Source organism: Temnothorax nylanderi, unplaced genomic scaffold (assembly GCF_030848795.1).
Source record: "Temnothorax nylanderi isolate EJ_2023f unplaced genomic scaffold, tnyl_v1.0 TNYL_tig0004_pilon, whole genome shotgun sequence".
NCBI classification, from domain to species: domain Eukaryota; kingdom Metazoa; phylum Arthropoda; class Insecta; order Hymenoptera; family Formicidae; genus Temnothorax; species Temnothorax nylanderi.
In genome coordinates, this window is record NW_027249066.1 from 1,885,528 (window position 1) to 1,909,673 (window position 24,146).

The following is a 24,146-nucleotide window of genomic DNA, read 5'->3' on the forward strand; positions in this document are numbered from 1 at the left end:
ATCGCTGGCCGGGGCAGGAATTTTCAAACGATACTTATAAGCCGCTTATCTCGAAGTCCAACCTTACTACGAAACGACGTTAAGCACCGTCTACGAAGCGTCGTCTCCCCGTCGTCACAAAGCGGGTTTACATATTCATGGCCGTAGTGGCGACAGCAAGGTATATTAATACCCCTTGCAACTACCTCATCCTCCTTCCACATGTCGTTCTCTTTCTATTTTTCATTTCGATATCGATTCTCCTGCGTTAAATTTTTTCAGATCAAATAAATCACTTGTCATAAATATTATTTAACTGATTAACTATTTAAATCTTTCTTTTTCGTATTTCTGCGACAATCTAACTAGAAGAATTCACGAGTTACAAATTAACGTCACTGAATTCCATTTTCTCCCCTTCGTTCGCCATTTCACCTGGCTCGTCGTCTCTTGAAGCTTGCAAACCGGAATGACGAGCCTCGTAAAACTCGCGGAGAAAAAGAATTTTTTTTACGTCACTAATTAGGTTGAAAACGCATATTCATTTATAGAAATAATTATTCTACATGCGGGAGCTGTGCGCCGCAGAGAGCATCGTTCGTAAATGTGGCTTTGTGACAGAAGAAGCAATGACTTTCGCCTATGTATATTTTATGTTATTAGCCGACGACACTTCCGCTGTTCGTCGGACGTAGCCGCGATTTTCTTTCCCTCGTTATCGCGACGCGAGGTATTCACGTAGAAAAATTGCATGTAACGAATCGTGACGGCCGGCCGATCTCGTTTCCGATCACGTTTCCGCGGTATTGAATCATCCAATTAGTGTCGTCGCGTGGCGAGAAACGGCGAGATGACACGATGGATAGCCAGGGCACGGGCGCAGACCAGGTGCCAATGCGTCCCGAAAGATATGAATATGAGAGGCCGCGTTAAAAGGCGTACGGTAGATTTGCTAAAATTTCCAATTAGGGACACGTCCGTTCGTATATTCGCAAGGGGATACGAAATTTTAACGAGATAAATTCGTTCGCTTAAATATTAATCGATCCCGACGCGTCTGCTGGTCTCTGCGACAATCTCGGCGATCTACGTTTAATGCGTTTCTCGATAAACCTCGGAAATCCATTAGTTTGTAAGATTTACATTGTAAGGCGGTAAGAAAAACTGGCCGATATAAAAATCTTGGCTCGGCGTACGCTCGAATCTTCAGCAGTTTTAGAATTCCGTGTGATTCCTGGGGATATCTAGATATCCGCGCACGTAAGTAGGTTAACTCGCAGAATTAAGAGGAACGCAGCCAACCCTCTCGTAGATGGGTCAGAGGACGAAACACCGAAAACGTGGGTCTGCGTTAAATCACACTGGTGGGAGACCCGGCCGGAATTACGGCGAGTTTTATGTAGCACGCGTACGCGCGCGCGCGGAGGAAGGAAGAAGAAGAAGAGATTTCCTTGTGCCGAGGTGGCCCAAAAATATTATTGCGCGAGCAGTACTATGGATACGAGACACGTGGGGCGACCTAACGTGGAATATAGCAAAAGGTCATTCGTAAATCTCTTTCTAGAATTGCCTGCGCCAGTGACACGCGCGGATTACGAATCGCGGCAACTACAACGGATAACCCGTCTTAGCAAGTTTCTTCATTCTCACGAATATCCGCAGGCGCAACTCGCTGAAACGATGAATCGTTATACTCGTTTAATAAATATACCACGCGATAAATTCGACGTGTAAAGAGGCTATAGGGGTTGGTGGGACCAGGGGGCAGTTTCCTGTCGCATAAAATATTCGGCAATTCATTTTAGCTAGCACACATAATTAAAGCGCCATGTGTGCAGGAGGTCCGCCATAAATCTCCGGGATCAGCAATAACGTCGGAGACTTGGCCGTTGCCGTCGGTAGTGCGGATGATGGTGATGGTGCAGTAGAAGCGGTGACGATGGTGGTGGTAGCGCGGGGTGCCTGCAATTCGTCGTACTAGTCTGCTGAAGAACGGTCTGGCATCAAGTCGCGAGAAATTATGTGAATGTTCTCGCCCTACATCAAGATGGAAGCGGAGAAAGTGGGGAGAGAGAGAGCGCGGACCCTCGTATCCAGGGGGGGGGAGGAAAGCCGGGAATCAGGAAGCCATGGCCGCGGCTGAGGTGTCTAGACTTGGCTTGGCTCTGCACTTTGCACGCCGTACGTATTCAAACCGATTTGCGAGGATTCGCACGACAAAAAGTCAGAGAGAGAGGAGGTCCCTGGGATTTACATTGGTAATGCGTGCGCCGGAAGAGAAGGAGGGTCGGGAGGATAACTCCGTCGAGGAAAGTCGGAATCATGGCGGCTGTTCAATGCGGCTGCACCACCGCTGCCCTTACTCGTAAGTCCTCAAAGACATCGAGATAATTCCATTCCGCCATTTTACGCCGTCTGACTATAAACGCCCGACGTCATTCGCGCGACCATAGTTTCATAAGTTTGCGAGATACGTTTACCTTAAAGACAAATATGGACTCGCTTTAGAAAGGTCCGAGCGTAATGCATGGAGCTTAGGATACACGCGAAAGTTTCCGGTCAACAAGATGCAGATGCCGGGTTAAACTTGAAACAATCAGGAACTCGTCGTCATTTGCGGCTCGCCTCCCCGTGTCACGAGGTTGGACGTGGAGAATATCCCCGGTCGGTGTCCCGGAGCCATGATTATACAGCAACATCGCGCTCGTTTATCATTCCGGCTATGCGCGGCGGTGGGCGACGCGATCTGTCTCTTCGTGGTAAGATAGCCAAACCCTTATTCGGAGGGGGGGTTGGCTGGGGGGGGGGGGAAGCGTAGCCGCATCTGGACTGCCTCCAAAAGACCAAGACACCCCAGAATCTCCTGGCTTGGTTCAGATCTCCCCTCCCCGCCTTCGACTTCATAAATTCAGGGGGGACGCGCTCCCCACCTTAAGCCAGAACCACGTAACTGTTTCTAACCAATTATTATAAATAAAATGTGGCCAGCCGTAATGACAAACGGCAGGAGAGCGGGGACTGTCGCGTGGTATGCTGCCGAGCTCTTCGCCAATGGGCTCGGAGCCATCCGCTCTACCAGACTATACTAGTCGAAGGATTACGGCGACCTTCCCTTTTCTTCCCATTTTCCCCTCTCCCAAAACGGTCGATGCAGTCTCTCTGCGAGATCTATGAGGTAGAAAGTTCGGGTTTTCAGTTCCAAGAACATATTAGACATAATGCGGAATTGCTAAACCGAAAATCGACGATATATTTGCGGATTAAGTCGTAAAGCTCGATAATTGATAACCCGCCTGAATCGTCTAAAAAATTCTCTATCCTCTTTTCTTTTCTTTCATCATGTAACTCGCAGACATCGCGATGCAATATTAAGCGGAGTTGACAGAAAACTTTTCTCAGAAACTCTCAGAACTATCTGACGATTGTGGAAGAAATATATAACATGTGAAGCATTATAGATTAGATTCAGCTCACTGATTACGTTTGTTTTTAATGTTACATAATTGATTGGAATTTTTTATCTTAATCACTTTGCTCTATACAGTCTATGCAATATTATGAATAGCGCGGAAGAGAGAGTTCTGCACAAGGCTTGCGTGGAGATTGTGGAACGGCAGAAAACTAGCTGGCAAAGAGCGTATAATAAATAAGCTCGCGGGAGTATCCTGTATCGCGATTAAAGCCATATTACGTTTGTCAAGACGCTTATGATCGTTGTTTACAGCCGAAAACCAGCTGTCTTATTCTGGCAAACTTTGCTGGCATTCAGCACTGATATGAGTTTCACTTTGTCGGCCGTGTCTGTATGAAATTCTTAACGAATGAATGAACTAAGAATAATATATGCATTTTTTAATGAAGCAAAATTGATGTAGTTATTTGCGCCTTCGTCAAACAAAACTATTAATTTATTCAATTTCATTAAAGTATTATTTGTCGCAGCGGGGTGAAATAATTCATGTCTTAATTTCCATTGATTTCGCAATAAGAGAAATAATGTATACGTAAACCGCGCCACAGATCGGTATAATTTGTCCCCGAATAACTATCTCTCTTACTCCAAGAACAGCGCGCCGCGCTGGTCGGATCTAATTTGGTTTTTGCTATGAGATGCTTTGCATCCATTTGCTTTGCTCTCTCGCGCTGACTTGATGTAAAAAGTTGGAATTACCAAATGGATTCATAGAGCTTTCTTGGATTCGACCCGACATTTTTCGTACGATAGTGCATTGAAAAATTATCTTGCGCCATACAAAATGTCTAATGGTAATCTTCTTTTCTTCGCGGAAGAAATAAAAGAGACATTACTTTATGCAGTATAATAGGCACTTTAGTTACAACCAAACCACATTTATAACGTAAGCAATATATATGCGTCAATTGAAATAAATCCGGGCCAAAGTACGACCGCATGTGAAAGCAATTAGTGTCACTTGTCACAATGTACGCGCGGTCCATGCGACAATTCCTACGACTTATCGTTACCCTCATCTACCCGGTGAGAGGCAGCAGAAGCAGCAGCAGCAGCAGCAGCAACAGCAGTTGTAGCCCTCACCCTGGTCGTACACGCAGCGGTAAGCCTAGACTCACGTAGAATGTAACTTTGTGACGTCACACCACAAACACGCCGGAGGGCGAGAGCCTAGTTACAAGCATTATACCTAACCGCTCCGCCTCGTTACGACAAGATGTGCTTCTGGTTTTCACTGCACGCGTGCAGCCGGTCTGCGGGTTAATTCGTGCGAGGAAGTTTCGAGGGCAAGAGTACAGGGAACAAAGCGTGTGGGGCTGCGGAAAGGTGGTGGCGGGTAAGGCGAAGAGATTGCGTTAGCGTGGCACCAAGGTAAATCCAATCGATCTTCCTCACGCGAGAGGCATTAACGAATTCAGCTATTCGACGAGCTTAATTCGCCCCGCGTTACCGTCGGCCGGCTCGTGTGTATGTAATTAATGTACGCACACTGCTGAACGAAGTACGCGATGCGTCGAGTAAATACACTTTAGATATCAGGATGGAATAGTACAAATAGTACGTTCAAACTGAGAGCTCCGTTATATACGCGAATATTTCTTATTCCACTATTATTTTGATAACCGTCGATAGCAAACACACCAGGGTGTTAGATTCAAAGCGGTATTTTTCTCCTATATTATGCAAATTTGCTATCGAATCAAAAGTGTTCGGGTCAGGTCAGGTACGAGCGAATTGATTCGGAGAATCGCGCTGTATTGCGGCGAGACGGGCGGGAATCCTTTTGAATTATTAGGGTACTGCGAAACGCCCCGAGAGCTTGCAATAAGATCGTCGTTATCGTGTGTTCTCGACCAAAATTTCAGGAATAGCAAGTAATGGACTGAGATATTTTGAATAACGATCTCATCAACTCTCTCGCCGGCGCGAATAAATTACTAGGTGTAATGTGAACCGCGATGTGTTCTTGCGCGCAATGGCTTGAAGCGTGAGCGAGAGGGAGAGATAGAGAAAATATTCTCACACGGAATAGTGGTTACCATCAGAAGTAGAACGCTAATTACACGGTTGCTAATTGTGGCCTTTCCAAACTTATACACGTTGGTTCCTCCAACCTTACGGGGCAAAAGTTCATGCAATGTTGCTTCCTTCATCGGTGAAGGAAAAATTTACCGCAAATAACTCGAGTGAAATTTCGTCTCCGCAAATGACTCGCTTCCGACTTTCTAAGTTTGTTCGAGAGCCGAAATCGGTATTTACCTAGCTTTTCCCCCGTCGCAAAACTGTTATAAAGTACGCAAATACTCCGGCAAGCTTCTCGTATTGTTCCCGAACGTTGAATTCGTGTACTTTGTGCACATGCCGCGCGTCCATTATTCGCCGGCGTTTCTCGGTAAGCAGAGCCGAGGAATAAAGAGCGCAAATATTCACAGAAAATCTACGTCTTCCCGCATTTCCACATAGAAAGCGAACCGCACGTCGAGCCGTGTCGGTATCAAACTCTCTCCCCTAGGAGTCCGGTATCTACTTTCAGGGCGAAAATAATTAAAATGGAAGGCGGGTGTAGAGAGAGGGAAGCGCGTTCTCGCGACGCAGCGCAAAATATCGACGAGATTACGTTGCGCCGGCTGTAATGCAGATGCAAATGCGATGGTAAAATATTCCGAGTGTGCAAATTAAAATGATACTGAAATATATATATTTATATGTATATATACATGTACATGTATATAGCTTCGCGGTCGCGTTGCGCTGCGCTGCGCTGCGCCGGGCTCGTATAAATTGTTTACGTTGCACCCGTTTACGTTTGCGATATTATACCGAAATCGCGTGTGTCGATTCGCGCTCACGCACACACACACGCACACCGCTCCGGGCACTTTGTGCCGGCCATGTAGCCCGCGGCGGTCGCCAGTTTTCTACCCGGTATACCTTCAATCGCAATCGCGCCGGTTTAATACGGCGGGCGGCAGAAAAGCGTGCAGAGGCACATCGCCTAGAGGGAGGAGAGAATTCGCTGAAAATTCCCAATGTTTATTCATATAATTTGCATGTAATTATTTCTGATATGCCGTCCGGCCGGCACGATGTATTGTGCGTGCGGACATATAAACCTCCCCCGTACACGACCGTATGTACGGTTACGGTGTGCAAGGAGACGTAGTTTTATGAGCAAATCACCGGGCGCACAGTGTGTGCGCCTCGAATGTCCGTCGCGATTTATCTCGTCCGCATTTTAAAGCGGCCCGCTGGCGCTGTCACGGCGTGTCGTCGTGCTCGTTGGAGAGCGCGGTATACGAATGTCGTACCGGCAAAAAACTCCGCAGGTTACACCCATGACACGTTTATGCGAGAGATATTTTTGATATTGTCGGAGTCCGGAGTTGCATTCAAAATTGATACCCGGATACGCGAAACTTGGTTTTTTAAGCGATGCGATGCCATCTCTGAATAATTTTCTAGCTTCAGTCGTAAATTGCCATACACTAAAAAGCGGGTAATGTACGAGTAAGTTTCGCGCGACGTTTGCGCTACGAAGAATGCTTATATCCATGTTGCCATATGCGAAGTTCGTAATTTAACATAACGGCGGAATATTGCTCGTCTGAAAATGAACGGCGTTTTACGCGCAGTAACGCGTGAGCTATGATATTACTTGAACGTACGCGACAAACTACGCTGTTAGAAGCATGGTTAATTTTTATCCACCTGTACAGCCTAGAGAGAGGAAAGAGGATTCAACGACCGACGATATTCCGTCCGCGTCGCTCCGCCGGTAGTGATTCTTTTATTTTTTATTTTTTTTTGCTTTCGCGGCCTCCTGCCTTTTCTCTGCCGCTTGTCCCAGCAAATACCGGGGGAAAGAACGGGGAATATAGATATAGTCCGGGTGCAATAATTTCACGGACTGATCGTCGTGGAATCGTCGTTCGCGGGAAAGGGACGATTGGAAGTATAATTGAACCACCGTCTCGCGATTAATATCCATAGGGGTGCGAGAGGCGCGCCAAGCGCGCTCAGGACATTTTTCATTAGAGCCCATCCACATTGAATTCGTTCAATTCTCGGCATCTCTTCGACCGTTGCTATGTAGGATATTTAAATTTCTATATATTATATTTAATTCTATAGTAATGTTATGTGTTACACTTCATCACAAACACAATGGAAAACCTTGCCAGCATTTTGCGTATTCTACATCAAAACTAACAGATGAAAATAAGAATGACATATTCACGCATATATTTATTTTCTTGACTAAATTTCTTAGCGTAATTATTTTTGAATAGTTGACAACGGTTTATCCTATCTCGCAGGGAGTAGCCCGAGAATAAACATTTCGTACGGTTCGGTATACTCGGGTCGATGTTACGGTGCCGTTTCGTCGTCGGCTCGTGAGTTACCGTCGTCGCCGTGTAGCCAGCTGTGGCGATCTTGTCTCGCCAGACACGTGTACACGGTGCGCGACATCCATTTATACGGTTGGCACTCAACTTGGCACCAGTCATAGTTGATGAGCCCTCGCTGGCGGAGGGAAACGGCTATTAGTCATCGTTATATGTCACCTTAGTCCTAGATACGCACCGACTACAAGTGCGTGGGAAATATGATTAACCAACACACCTTGGTTAACACGAGGACGCGACGCTCCTTTATGAATAAGGGAGGGAAAAGTTTTTCCACGCGTACCGTGGCGTAAGAAAAAGGAGGAGAAACTCCGTAGTTCGCTCTAGGAGGTACGACCCTCGGTACGGATCAGCGCGCGACGAACTGCTACGGTTTGGCGAGCCCGCGGCTCTGTGTATGTGAACGGGAGCTTGATATGTGGGTATACATACTCGCGGGGGCCATTACCACCCCAGAAGCGCTGTAAGGGCAACACGTCTGAATGGGGTATACGCGATATATAGGTGAGCGCAACACGGGTCTCACATTACTTTTGCGGTAGATTTATTATCGCTCCGACAACGTCGGATAGAAACGATGGAAGTGCGCCGCGAAGAAGAAAAAAAGTGTATCATCACGTAAAATCTTGGTACGAAGAATCAGGACGGGGGAGAACTCCGAAACTGTATACTGGGCGCGCGCGGGGGCGTTCGTACATGGCTCTTCGCTTACAAAAGGTATCGTAATAGATAGGTGACGTTAATGCGATCTTAAACGGTGAAATATTCATTCTTCACCGAGGAGATGAATAGTATCGCAAACTTTGAGCCGTAATGTGAAACATGAGGGGCCGTCGAACGAAACGCGAAAATGGATTATATAAAACTTTCCGTATGTTAAGTTCGACTACCACTATCATTCAATTAGTCGATGGAATTATGCATTCCCCGTTTTTCATGCAGAAAGAACATCCAACGTCGGTCTTGCGCGAGCTTTATAACTGAATTCGCTGATTTTCCAGCTTTCACGTACCTCAAGAGAAACACCTAAGACGAACTAGAATATTTCCAAGCAGAGATCTCTTTCGTACATGTACTCTCATTTACCGCGCGGTACCGTTTACACGTTGAAATTTTTTATTTGCAGTATATATTCATGGAGAGCGGCGAAATTTAACGAAGGCAAAAAAGAGGGATAGGAGAGCCGACTGACACGATTAAAAAGTGAATCCCGGAGGGATGCAAACGGGTCCAATTACTCAGAGACGTACTATCCGTGTGCCGGATTCATTCCCCGCGATTTTTCCCTCGGAATACACGATAGCGAGGCGCAAAACGAGATGTCACCTCTCAAAAATTTTGCACGAAAGCTGCATCATTATCAAATCTTGCTCATAATGGCTTCTTAAAGGACAGAAGAGATATTCAGCCATCTCGCGATGAAATATGAAATGTCTATTTGATATGTATGCACATGCGCTAAATGCGGTTGATAATATCGATACGAAATGGAACGTTGCGCTTAAATATGACACCGATAGGAATGTAATAGAATCTTTTTTTGGACACAAATTGAACACAAATCCATTGGGAAGCCGGAAAAAAATGCTTTGATTAAATGTGAACAGTTTTTAATTGGTGCTTGCTGAGCGCCGAGCGGCACTAATTTCAGCGCTTTGTCCCAGTTACCTCTTAAATCCTATCCGCGCTCAGCATCGCATCGATTCGAAAGTATCAACGGATTTAAAAGTTTGCCGCAAGGCTCTCTCTCCTCTCGCAAAATGGGCCACGGATCGCCCTAACTATTTTTATCGGCCACGTCGAAGTCTCATAAATTAAGTATTTTAACTTTGAAAGAAGAACGCGGTTTTATATTACTTCGCATCGCAAGTATGTCGCCGACGGCGTGACATACTTCGAAAATAATTCATGTTCCGTGAAATAGACTCCGAAGTGACTACGAGCATTTTGCAAACGGAATACGTGTCTCTGCAGCTGCATCGCACACCCGTTTACTTTTTCGACTCCCCGAGACACGCGCGCACATTTTGCTTCATCATAATCGTTTCCATCGGCAAATTTTTTCACGACCTACTTATATGTACATGCAACAGACATAGAAATCTGAGTTCGCAAGCGAATTTCGACGAATGGAGTCGAAAGCATGAATATGTGCTGTTGCGAATACTAGAGAAAGGCCAGAATATAGCCTTCAGCAACTGATTTGAAGCTCGAAGTTATCGAGCACGTACTGGACAAGTCGCGACCGTCGAGAAGCTCAGCGACACGTGATCGTAGTTACCGCTAATTTCTCGGGGTGCTATTACGGCGAGCAATGGACGGCGTATTACGCGAAGCGACAGGTCTCTATCGCAGCACATGGCGTAGCCATTCAGCCGCTCGACCCTTCGTCCTTAGTCGTCCCTTCGTTCAAAGGGACGTCGACATCGACCGGATCACGTTGACGACGATAACGGCAGCAACGTGACTTCGAGTGGCTCGAGAGGTGGAGGAGGGGGGGGGGGAATCGATCTTTCAATGTGTTGGGATGGATTACGAATATGTGAGAGAAGCGCGCGCATTAACCGGAGAATAAATTCGCCCGCGCGGCGCGAGGTTGAATCTTATCGACACACCGCGTTGTTTAATATTTGGGTAACCTAGTTCTGCGCGGCTGGTTTAAAGCCACTAGAAAGTATCGGAGAAGCGCAGTATAAACTCACGACGCGTGACACAAGACATCGTTCGCGAATATAGCGCGGTCCCTTAATTAATTAAATTTCGCCGCGCTGGTGTCGCGCCGAGACAGCCTGTTCGACATCCGCGATACGCGAACTTCGCGATGTACTAAACTTTGTCTCCCGCGCTAGTTTATCCAACGATTACGGGCCCTTTAATTAAAACCTCGCTCTTTTCCTCTCAAAGCGCTCAGTTCCGCATTTACGTTTCGCGTTTTCGAAATGCTGCCGCGTACAGCTCGTTATGTCGCCGTCGGCGCACATAATTCCTTAATGACTACTACAATTAAATTAATGAAACAAAAACAACTGTATTTACGTATTTGTCGAATACCGATGACATACGGGCAAAAAGAGGAAAGGAGAGAGAAAGAGAGAGCCCTGCGAAGCTACGGAATCGAGAAAAAGTTGCGGCAGGGGAAGAAGCACAAGCGGAGAACGTGGATCTCGTTTCCGTGAAATTGGGGTGAAAACCAGCGGAGGTGAGCACGCGAGAGAGGAAGAAAAATATTCAAGAGACCGTCGAGGACAAGTACAGAGACAGGGTGGCAGGATATCAAGGTATCGATCCTGGGTAGTACCACCGCCACACGGCGACGAGGAGCGACTCTCGAAGCGGCCGTGTCTCTTCACGCTCGGTCGCGCTTTTCGTTAACGCCGAGCTAAGAGCCAGGGCTCGTGTAACGGGATCCTCGCGGAAAGCGTCTTGGGGTTTTATGGTGCCTCCCTTCGGCTCTCTCGGATCAGAAGAGAGGCGAGGAAGAGATGAGGAGCGGCGTGAGCGAAGAGGGAGAGAAAGAGAGAGGAAGATGAGATGCGAGAGGTGGCGGCGACGGAGGTGGATGGGATGCAGGAGGGTAGGACAGTGAACCTGGTATCGACCGACTCGCGGCAAGTTCAGGGTCGCACTGTCGCACCGGCACTACACTCTCCGTCGCCTGTGCCCCGTGCGTCCCGCAATCGCCACCCCTTTTCCCTCGAATTGCCGTCAAACCCTTGGAACGAGCCGCCTATCCCTCTCGCGTCGCTCGGTTTTACGAGGGATGGATGGATGAATGGTGTGAGGAGCCCGCCACGCACAGCTGTTTGCATACACCCCCTTTCAGCCACCCCCTTCTCTCGCTCGTCTCTCCTGCGGAAGAGAGGGAGTCTCTCCAACTACTCGCCTTCCGAAAGACGAGCAAATAATAACCCCGCGATGACTTGCAGCCCAGCCGACCACCTCCGGATCTGCCTCCTGCGTCCTCTCGCTCTCGAGGGAAAGGAAAGAGAATGAGCGACGCGTCGACCGAACGAATGCCCGACTTAAAACCGTCTGACTCTACCTTGTGCTCACTCCTTTATGAGCTTTAATGACGGCAGGCGCTTCATTAATTCCTTAGCTCGACACGCGACCCTTGTCACATTTACCTCGGTGTTTAAGTTTGTTTTTATTGAATTATTCTTCTGATTTAAGATCACGATCGTCTGTGTTGATTAGTATCGCGTGACGTTTAAATAAGTTTAAAAAGAAGATATCTATTTAACGACACGAGCTCTAAGTTATATCGTCGAGGTAAATATAACGTTGTTTCAGTTATTAATTTCATTGAAGTCACAACTGTCGTTTTGTTGGCCACGCTGTCAGACTCCTTTCTTTGCCTCGCGAATAAAATATTCATTTTTATCAAGCGAAATTGTCGCTGTAGACATTCGACGAAAACCACTGACTAGTTAAATATTGCACATAAAAGTTCGTACTATTTAAACAGTTAATGACACGCGAATGCGATAAACTTGGAAAGTTTTGATTTTATTAGACTGAAAAACGAGATTGCTTTGACTTCGATGACACGCCCCTATCGATTATTGCTACAATAATTATTTCGTGGGCAATAAAAAAACGTAGTCATACTAAATTGACTCTCGCATATCTGGGTTAAAAGATACTCTCGTTCGCTCACCTGCAAGGCAGAATTGAATCGAGAGTCACGCTCGTGGGGAATCGTTTAAAGGGAATTACAATCCGGACTATTGGGCGGAAGGAGCAAGGTGAGGGTGGAGGAGGGTGAGAAGACGATATTTCGTCGATTCCTATTCGATGGTCGTGGATAAACTTGGCCGAGTGTTCCGCGGCTGTGTGCGCGCGCGAGGCTCATCGATGAACACACTCTTTCGACTGCAAGTTCGGCGTAGTGAATTGAAATTAACATAAAATCGAAATGCCGGGAAACTTTGCGCATAAAGAGTCAACTGCCCAAGTTCGTTGAATGGCTGCGAACGGGCAACTCCGTTTCGGTATGAAAGGGGCTCCCTTATCCCCAATACTTGCGCTCTCCTTCCCGCGCTCCGTCGACACCTCTTCCGAGCGGCCTTTCTTACCTTTTCCAAGTCTCCGTCCCGCGAACTACCATGTCGATTGGTAGAGGAAGGGTAGTATAGAAAAGACCTCCTCTCGGAATAATTAGACGAACGGGTCCGTTTCCGTCGCGGCGATAACTGCGATAACGTCCGGCAGTGTAGACCAATAATTCCTCCGGGCTCTCTCGCGCAGGCAACACGCGGTGACACTGTACACGTTACGCGACATTCGCTCTCTCGTATCTCGAAAAATATAAGGCGCGATAACGTGCCGGCCCGATAATGGACGACCCGAATACAGGATAGTGCTTTTATCGCCGAGGTTTTTCTTTACGTGCGGGACGGACCAGCCGCGTGGAAATGGAAAGTTTATCTGCGGGATCCCGCGAGCGGCGATAAAGCACACAAACGATGTCGATCCTCTGACGTTTTGAGATATAATATTAATAATGTTGAGAGGGAGGGAGAGAGGGAGAGAGAGAATGGATCGGCTACACACCACGGTCGCGTGGTAAGAGATAGTACGTGAGTCAGTCCCCCCGCTCGTCTCTCGATCGCACGCGAAATTCACAAATCTTAACGAGCTCCTCCGGAGCGAAGGGATTTTTCCTCTGTGAAATATGCCGTTAATAACCTTAGACGGAGCCAATTTCTCATGACTTTTACCGGGCCGGATTTACCGGACCACGTCCACGGCATATTTCGGAAATATAAGAACCCGGCGCGCGAGCACGGTTAAGGAGCACGCTTCGCTCGTACGCCAAAGATCACGTAGCACGATAATGGCTTCCTTTCCGTTCCTTATCGTACTGGCGACATTCAAAATCCTAGGCCATTACTGCCGAGCGAATGGTACCCTTTTCAGGTGAAGTACGTAGCTACGTATATTCCACGGGAAATTTCCCCGTCGCATTAACGTGACAGATTATACAGCCGCTCTCTCTGATCAGTTGCGTCTGACTATCTACCATCTTCCCTTTTACTATCGTGCTTTATCTCGCTTTTCTTTTCTACCGTCGTCTATCACGCATCGTACTTTTAAACTCCATTCTACCGAAGATTCAATCGAGAATTGGGAATCGATATATATTTCGGTCTATACCGACTCACTTTCGTCCCACTTTCTTTTTCGTTATTTTTTTCTTATTTTCCCTTATACCAGCACACGCAAGTCTTTCTCGTTTACTTTTCATGTAAGTCGAATATTCAGTTATTTATACACGTGTTTCTAGACGAGAATAGAGATGACAACCTTTTTGCGCGCATCTATTATAAACAGATTCTTGAGACCGATAATGTCATGACGGTTCAGAAGAAATACTGTTCGCAACGTGATAAAAATTATTGTATGAAAAACACGTGCAACGATATAAATGAATTGCGAACGTGACTTGTTAATAAATATGATAAAATTAGTCTAGAATATGTGATTTTTATACATGACGTTCACATAGCACGTCGGTTGAATTTATTATACATAATTAATTATTGTAAACGAGAAAACAAAACTCAACGAGGTCACATCTGAGTACAATGCGCAAGCTTGCAAGGGACAAAGACCTTGTTTCGTGCAATGGAGTACAGGTAATCAGACACATCTTCGTGACCATCCCTATAAGGACGACGCCAGTTCATTAATCCGCCGTGTCGCGGATCGCTCGTCACGACGGGCCAAACAAAGAATGAAGGTTTATCGCGAACGACGTCTAATAAACTGACGACGGTTTCTTGTCGCAGGGTAAAGGCTCATTCGGCGCCATGCTGACATCCTGTCATCAGTCTTCATTACCGAACAATGGACCGGCATCGCGGTTAACAGCTCATCTGTGCTACGAACGCGACGCACCTCGTGAGCGATTACGATGTGTCTACTGTAATGGAACTCGTTCGCGGTTAAGGGAACAATAGAACTAGACGATTAAGTGATATCTAGTAAGAGCTGGGAGGCGGCAGGCACATCAGAGATTCCAGACGACGGCTCATAATGAAACGACGTCAACTTCGCCCGTTAAGGAATCTTCCTTTAAAAGGCTTCTCTCTAAGTACGAAAACAAGAAGATTGCGCGCTGAATCTTACGAAAATTACGACGTCAAGCAAGTGAAGTGGAGATAAGTAATTGCTGTAAGCAATAATGAACTTCCCCGTAATCTTTTACACGCGGGAGTACAGTTTGTAGAATCAGTTTTTAGGCGTTTGTCACGTTGTACAGCTGAAAATCACATATCATTAATCGAATTCAACTATGTGTCGACAAATAATTATATCATTTGACCCCGGTGTAAATAATAAATAATTAATTGCCGTATAATTCGACATCATGTTTCAACCATATTCACGGCAAACGACACACAACGCGCGCAGGCCTCGACGCCAATCACTATAAGACTCAATCAAATTAATTTGATTCATTAATACAAACCACATTGTAACGTTACAATTATTTTGCCATCACCACCGCTAATGGCTTTTGATATGTACGCAACGCGAGTATACAGTACATTTTATGGAGTATGCGCATACGTTATGCCGCAATGTAGGAGGCCAACCCTTTTCAAAGTGCCGCAGGTACACAGTGCGGTATGTAACCAATAGTATGAACTCGATGGCGCAGGCTCCATTAGGTGGTTAGGATGCCCAAGGCCTTCTCTCTCTCTCTTTCTCTCTCTCTCTCTCTCTCACTCCCTCTTCTTCTCCTCCCTTCCCCCTTCGTCCCTTTCTTTTGTGCCTCCCCTCCCTCCCTCCTACTCTTTCTCTCTCGCTCTCTTGTTCTTATTCCTCGTTTGACTGATTCCTCCTTTATTTCGTTATATGCGCCCCCTCTTTCTCCGTCCTACACATTTGTGGTATTAATTAAGGGAAGACAGAACGGGGTTGGGCCGGTGCGAGAACGGGGGTTAGTGTAAACAGGTCCAAGTATTATGTTATCCAACAGACTGACAGCCTGGCCCCATTATCTCTAGCAGCAAGAACAACTCGAGGCCTCTCTCTCACCTCTTTCCCCTGCCACCCCTTCGGCAACTAATCTTCTAAAACATACGAACCGGCGGCGTACCGCGCTGCGTTCTCTCGAGCTACCCCGGGTTCATCCTACTTGTGATTCGTAGCACGCAAGATATTGGGCCGCGAATCCATCTTTGTATTCGCTTGTTACGGTGGAAATTAGCTTCTCGATTATAATTGCAAGATCGCGTTCCGAAATTATGTATTTCGCTCGACGATATTGGACGTACGGCATTTGTGATGAAGATATAAAGCCGTAAACGATCCAAAGTGCCGATCCATCTAAATTATCGTAAGTGTTCAAAATGTGGATCTTATATTTCCTTTTTCTCTTTCTTTCTTTATTTAACGAGTTTCATTTGACGCGTCAATCTATGCGAACGTAATCAAGTTCTAGTAAATTGCAATCGTTGACGCGTAGCAGGGCGCGGTGAAATTGCTATAACTAGAATTTTCTATTGTAATGAAATATGAGGTACACTCTACGCCGAACAAAGTAGTTTTGAAGTCGTTGAAAAGACTCAAAAGCAACGATTTCGAGGGAGGGGGAGGAGGAGGGGAGATCTAATTTGCGCACGTGGCCCACATTTCGGTGTTATTTTATCAGGATAGAGTCGTAAGCCTGCAATTTTATCAGTACGCGGCGGCGTTCTGAAAGCGGGCTAACCGGCCCATGAATAATGCAGCCCCGTACGTCTTGCTAATAATTATGTTTTACACCGTTATGCCGTGTTTCGTTAACTCAATGGTGGCCGCGCCCTTCCCATCCGCTTTGGCATTATACCTGCATATTCATTACTTAACGTTAAGTATGACTTCAACCCGGAGGGCTTAAGTTCAAGCAGGTCGTAGAAGCAAAACTGATTATATTACACGCCCGCGCGAACTTCAAACCGCATTAACCGCACATTACCAATTTAACATCTAATCACTGTCTACATGTTCGTTCGACTGAATTCTACATCGTAAACTCTTCGCGTGCTTTAAGGTTTACGCTGAAATCTACGGGTTCTTGGAGCACTAAATATTAATTTCGCTTTGACGCTCGTACTACTTTATTAAGTAGAAAGTTGGGAACTTTCCAACTTTCATAAACTTTCTGCGCGCCTAATCTCGTTCGCGCGCAATTACCATTGTATTGTCCTCGCGATATGCGAATCGGCCGGCGCGCTGTATGCGCCGTGCTATCAACGAAATCGACGTATACGTTAAAGCACCGACCGCTCGCACGTAGGTACACACGATGCCGAAGTATGAGGGGTAGTGCGGGAGTAATTACAGCCCACGCGCGCTGTAACTTCCTATCTGCGAGATCGAAATTACCATTGGACGGCGTATCTTGCGCCGCTTCTTTACGGGGCCAGTTACCGGGCGTACGCTGTTTGCATGTAAACGACGTCTTTACACGTACCGAAGGTTAGCCGTGCACTCATGTCCGTTTCGTTCACGACAAATTACAAGTAACACTGTTACACAGGAAAGATATGTAACTTATCTTGAAAGTTACGTGATTACCGGGTGCGCGCACCAGGATTCGCACTAGCGCCTTTTGCCAGCAAAATCACTTTACTAGACTTTATTCGACATTAGGACTTTATCGTTAATTAAAACACACGATACATTTATATATCCCATATATGTATATGTATATATATATATATAATTACGCAAAGCGCGATTATTTATGAACATTCAAATTTTCGTAGAAAGTCGAAACAAGAAACGGCTTCTATTCGCTCACATAAAGAGCACAAGCATAGAAGTTTCACTGCCTTCGAATATAAATGGTGCGCATAGACATCTAAGGAAGATAGACTCGGCTGCACCGCGTCATGAGCATAACGATATACGTGCTTCGTAGGATGGGACTGGTTAGGGATTGGCGCCATACCGTTGATCCCGGCTCGTCTAGGCATAATGCCACCCCTCGTAAGCCAGTCACGTCCCCCATTCTCTCCCCACTCTCGTCCCCACAACCCGTTGCTGATCGTACTGAAGTCATGATCAGACCGGCGGGCCAGTCTTTGACAGATCCTACTTAACGCGGTGGCGTAATACTTACTCGTCAAACTCTATCATTTACCTAAAGCTTGAATCGTAAAATACGGAAGAATACAGAAATTCTAAAAAAAAGCAAGGTTGAGAAATATGAAAAATTCCTGATTTTTCAACGTGATGTATTTTGGTGAAATAGATATATAAATATAATTGTGAGACAAATTTTACTAGGCAATTAAATAATTGCAAAACATAGAACACAGTTGCTGAGAAATTGTATGACTTATTATGTAATTATACTCAATTCGTTAAGATATTAAGAAAATTTATGACATTGGTAATAATATAGTCAAATTAATTAACATTCCGCTACATTTGCAGTTTAGTGTTCAATTTCTAACTTTTTTTTAAGTTTATTGAGGCGCATCGTCTATATATCTTCCCTCTCGTCCGCTCGGCACAATTTACCATCGCAAATGTCACGAGGCTTCTTGACAAAATAGAAAAAAAAGCTAGGTAAAACTCTTTTTTTTTTACGAGGCGTCAAACGTTTCACCTCGTTATATAGAAAAGCTGGCAGCCCGTGCCGACATCGGCATTAAGTAATGCAATACGCTTCGTCGGCGAAAAAGACAAAAGAGATAACTAAGAAAAAGGAGAGAAAACGCGGTTTGCAAGGCAGGAAAAGCCGGTGGAACTTTCCGTAATTAATACGTTAAACTTTTTTCCCGGCCGCGCGCCGGATCTCACGCGCTCGTTCGTCCATTGAATGTCAATGATCGAAATCGCTCTTTGATATAATTCTCCTCACCGCCGCGGCGCGCCGGAGAGAGAATACGTGAGCGTGAACGCAAAGCTTTATCGTGATGTGCTTAGTCATTCAAATCAATATATTTCCATTCGGGCATTCTGCCTGGCAAGGTTCGCATTCGCACTTTGTCGTAATTGTGAGACGCATTTCTTTCGTTGATTAGCGACGCTTTATTATGTTGGTAATTAGTAGCTTGTATAATGCGTTTAAGTGTTTCCTCGGCGGAATTAGTATGCTAACTAACTCCATCTCTTACTTCGCACCTTTTACTCCTCGCAACTCGAGTTCGGCGCTTTTCCTATCCCCCTTTTCTCCCCCCTCTCTCTCTCTCTCTCTCTCTCTCTCTCTCTCTCTCTCTTTCCAATGAAACTGAATCACAGGTGGCAAATGTCGAGAATTGCGATGCGCACGAAGTAGATATTCGCACTTACTCCACGAGGGAACATTCAAATATCACGCGTGCAATACATGTAATCCCGCTTCGTGCAACATCATCATCTGGCATACGAAATATAATAGAACAATTTCATAAGAAGAGATCGTTCAATAGAAGTCTCGTTGTATTCGAGTAATAAATCTCTGTCAGATTCATCTGCGAAAATTAGTAGTCGAAAGAAAGTCATTTCTCTTTTCGTGAGGGCCGGAACGAATATATCAAAGGTTATCCGAACAAATTGTACGTAATGTCCTAGTTATATTCCGATGTATCGATAGCCATATCGATGTTTGCGAAGGGGGGAGGGAGGGATGCGTGGGTAGTCGAGCGATAGGTGCAAACAAGAAACGAGAATACTCGTTCCCGATCCTCCTTCCCGCGCTGCCCGGAGCAGGCTGGATCAGACCGAGGGACCGTGGAGAGTGTGCAGAGGAAGGTATAGCGCACATTGCACCGGGATGGAACATACACAGTAGCTAGTCGATGTGATTGGCTCGGTGCCAGCAGCCTCTAACGACGCTTTCGAAAGGAGGAGAATCCTACTTCGTCCTCTCCAACGACGAGCCTCCAAAGATACCCCGGGACCAGTGTGGCGGTGACGCAATGTTGCCGCAATCACATTTTGGCACGCCTCTGCCTAACCGATACCTTCCCTCCCCCTCCTCTCCCCCCCGAGTAGCGAGAGGGTATTTTCGATATCTAGCACCATGTTGAATTCGACCGGTATCGACCGTGCGGAACTTGAACGGTCGTCTAACGACGGTCCGAGTGAGCCGACCGCGAGAGAGGCCTTCGCCTACTGTGTAAATTCGGGGTCTGACTACAGTCGGCCGTATCTACTTGCTCGCCATCGCGCGTCGTCGCGCCGGCTTCTCAGTTTTCTGGCATTCTATTAAATCGCACGCCCGTATTGTATTTCTCATTGAATATCGACGTAGACGGTGAAATCTAATTTAATTCTATCCATCGAGAAAATCACCCTGAGAAAATCAAATCGCTACGACTAGGCGACTGCGTGGTACGGAAATACGACGAAACTACATGCCATTTTCCCATCATTTTGACGCACTAACTGTTAAACTCGTTACAACGTAGATGCATACGAATAATAAATCTGTCACGTACAAACAGCGAAACTATTTTATCATGTCCGCTTTAAATCTTTGCACGTTGGATATTATACGCAACTGCCCAGCAGCCCGCATATATTATATGCCATTGACAGAAATATCGATCCAACCGTTGTTGTCACTTCTATGCTAATAAGACGTATACCAGTAATACGGATATCCATGTCAGGACCAGATTACGTAGAAGAGAGAGAAAACGTGTGCATGCATATAACAAGTGCCGTATGTATGTACAGAACATCTCTGTTCGATAACCAAAGCGTCAATGATGACGCATACAGAAAGGATTTCAATATCCGGGAAGGAAAACTCGTTAAATCGCCGATACTATTTTTGTACGTTTGCCGCGATAACTTCCGCGATGGAAACTTCCGGATTCTCTTTAAATAGGAAGACGAGCTGCGTGGCCGCCGTCGAATAAAGTGCCGTGAAATAAAGGAGTATCTCTCTCTCCCGGGTGATTCGGTAGGCGCGGCGCGAGTTTCAGTGGCTGCGGATGGAGAGTGGTTGTATCTAATTTAAATTCCCGACATAAAAAGCTTGCAGAACGCGAGTAGTGGTCGGGATAGCGTGGATCGCGGCCAAGCCACGTGCGGCTGCGAGATTCATTCCGCTTTACATGGCCGGTCTGTACCCATCCACTTCTCCGCATCTCCCCGAAATTCCCTCTCACGCTGTCTTCTCTCTCCCTCCCTCCCTTTCTTCGGCTCTCACTCTATCCACGTCTCTACCCTTGTATTCTCGCTCCCTTCCTCTCCGCTACCGAGATCTCATCTCCACGCAACCCATTCCGCGCCTCGAACCAAGGTATGACCGGCAGCCTAATGCTGCAAGGGGTTTCCCTTGGGAAACAGAATTATCCAGCAACGAAGATATTCGGCGTCTTCGGAAAGAGATACTTAGCGAATGGCGAAAGAATGTTAAATTAACGTCTTGCCTCGGAATGATAAAAACAAAAGATTTCTTTTACAACTGCATACATTTTTAATTGATCTTTATATCGATACGTTGAACGAGATTAATCGCATTCAAAGAAGAGTATCATTGAAATATCTTATATACTAGTTTAATCTATGTACATTTAAAAACACTGTGAAACACACACTTGGAGATCATGTATGTCGTTGTATAAATTCGAATTTGATTTTTTAAAATAAAATATGTTAAATGAAGTAGTTAGAAGTTGTACTGTTGGCGTAGTACATTATGTGATACGTTCAGATTTATTATCTAGAAAGTAAAGATTTCTGCTTTTGATGTATACGAAAGATTCAGCTAGACCGAGATGGAAAGATAGAATCGAAAAACTACTTTCATTTAGAAATAGCAGGGATCTATATCCACAACTATTCAGGATCTAACAGAGAAAGGACGTCTAAAGGTTCTGGAGCAGAATCTTTTGGTCTGTGTGTCTTTTCGCTTCTAAAGCAGCCCCGATGTCGTCCTAACTCGAAGTTCCCCGCCCATTACGATAGCAAAAGAAACCTTTTCCCTTTCTTTTCTTACGATTTCCACCTACTTCAAAGGACATCCATTAAAGGAGGCTGACTATAATCTCTCCAGCACTATTCTCAAAATCAAATCAGTAAACTTGTAGAATTCGTTGCAAAAAAATTCTCAAATATATGTTCAAGAAAGTTTTAAATTAAAAAAATACAACGATAAATTGTTGATTAATACAAAATTTTAATACGTAATCTAAATATTAATTTTTTTTGTTCGAGGACGAGTACTACGCGTAAATAATTAATAGAAAAATAACTATAAAAGTTCGGTATTATTTAGGGAGGCCAATATATGTATATATAGTTCTTGTACGTAGAAGCCGGCATATTTTATAACCACAAAAATTGTAAAAATATGCCATGTCACATTTTTTAATGCAGATGTATTCACGTCCTACCATTAACACGGAGTGCCTCGTGTAAGGTATCGTCTGAAGTTCCAGTCCCGAAAAATAAAAAGTGTCGAATACATGAATAGTACGTTACGTTGTACTCCTCCTGATATTCAAATTACCTCGACATAAATCTAACGTGGAACTTAGATAATTATCGCGTGACTTTTTCGCGCGAGACGATGCCTCGCGCGTGATATCATGCATAATGCGTTTCATTTGCCAAAAACACGAAGCGCGTAATACGCCGACGCTGTTACACGTAAATGCTAGCGGGGAATCAGAATTCGGCTCGGTATTATGCACAATTGAGATATATCAGTTCGCATTGCGAACCTGTATTTTGCGCCGACGATCAACGCGATCGAAACGGGCGCTAACAATGACCGAAATGATGCCGCGCGCAAATCCTCTCTTCCTCTCTCTTGCGCCGAAATCGCCGTGCCATCGATTCTGCGTTACCAGTATTTCCGATAATTCTCGATGCGCGCACGTGCGACGCATTTACATCACTCGTAAAGCCGAATTATGCCTGTCAAATATTAACACGATTCTAGCATCAGAGAGATCGCGATGCTGCGGGCTCTCCACTATCGCCCAAAGACCTACGATGTATTTGAGAGAGCAAATACGGACTCCCAGGATGATTTATCCTGATAGAAATTGCTACGCTTTTTGCTTCTGTTCTAATGGCTGCTTTATATCATCTGCTATTAGACCGACTAATCTTCAATGTGATACATATGTTCGCATATGAAAAATGTTCACACTGTAAATACGAAAAGACATTTTTAACATTTTCAGATATCAAATCAGAAATTTTTACTTCGCCACTAAATGGTAAGGATTTTTCCATTCGACTTAACTGGCTATCTTTATTAATTATAATCGACATTTCGACCATTGATTTTGGTCAATTATAATTATCACGACTTTTCGATCATGGGTTTTGATCTTTCTCAATCGATGTATGTGTTGTGATGTTTTCAAATATCATAATTTTTTTTTGCATTTAATGCAAATATCTTATACATGTCAATACTGCGAGAAAAGCATATGTATATATATGCAAAGACGAGTGTGCTTTACTTGTCCATCGAAATGCCTCGGCAAGGTAATACACGTCAGGAGCGGAAGCGTCTGAATTAGTTACAAATTCGGGCATAGTAAACGATCCAGCGCTTAGGGCGAGAGCCACGCGAGCTTTGGAAATTCTCGCCGCGGCGCGGGCGCGGCGGGTAGAACGGGGTGAGTGAGCGAGCGCGCGATGGCGATGGCGATGGCGCGGCGCGGTAGGTAGGTTTACCGCGATAAATCACACGGTGCACCGACAAAAGGGGCCCGACGAAAGGGTCGCCGCCATAAACGTATAAAGTAATTACGCGCCGTATCCGCGCGGTATAGCGCGGCGCCGACCGGCCATTCACGAGGATTCGCCTAAATTTCGCGCCCCGTGTGTCCGACCATACGAAGCGCGCACGACGAACAAGCCGAATGCGATTTTCATCCCCGCGAAACCAAAGCGCGCTCTCGTCTCACACCACCGCGACGGGAATTACGTTTCATCGCGTGCATTATCGAAACGTATATTCTATATCGAGCACCTGCTCGAAAGCCCGGCTATCGCCCTCACCGTCATAGATTTCATCGAGTTAAGCCCTCTTTCTCCGTTATTTTTTTCTTCTGAAAGGAAACAAGAGAGACAGAAAGAAAAACAGATTTATCATATTCTATGATAATCCTTTTGAACAATAGACATACGGTACATGAAACAAATAATTACTTTATACAATTGACGTTTACCTTTCATTTAACTTTTTAATACGAATAATTATTTTATGCAATTGCCATTTACTTTTCATTCTATTTTTCAATGAATACAGAGTTCAACACATTCTAGGAAATAATTATTTTAATTTCTCGTTATATCTTGTTATTGCTTGTGATTGCTCGATTTAA

General features: G+C 45.3%; 1 protein-coding gene and 1 long non-coding RNA gene across 9 annotated transcripts in view; one reads left to right on the top strand and one right to left on the bottom strand.

The window, feature by feature from the left end:
• The window catches only part of LOC139773910 (uncharacterized), a 394,169-nt gene that overhangs the window by 157,209 nt on the left and 212,814 nt on the right, over positions 1-24,146 (bottom strand). The window lies entirely within an intron of this gene.
• The window catches only part of LOC139773944 (uncharacterized), a 146,716-nt gene that overhangs the window by 6,304 nt on the left and 116,266 nt on the right, over positions 1-24,146 (top strand). The gene's annotated exons all lie outside the window — the stretch shown is intronic.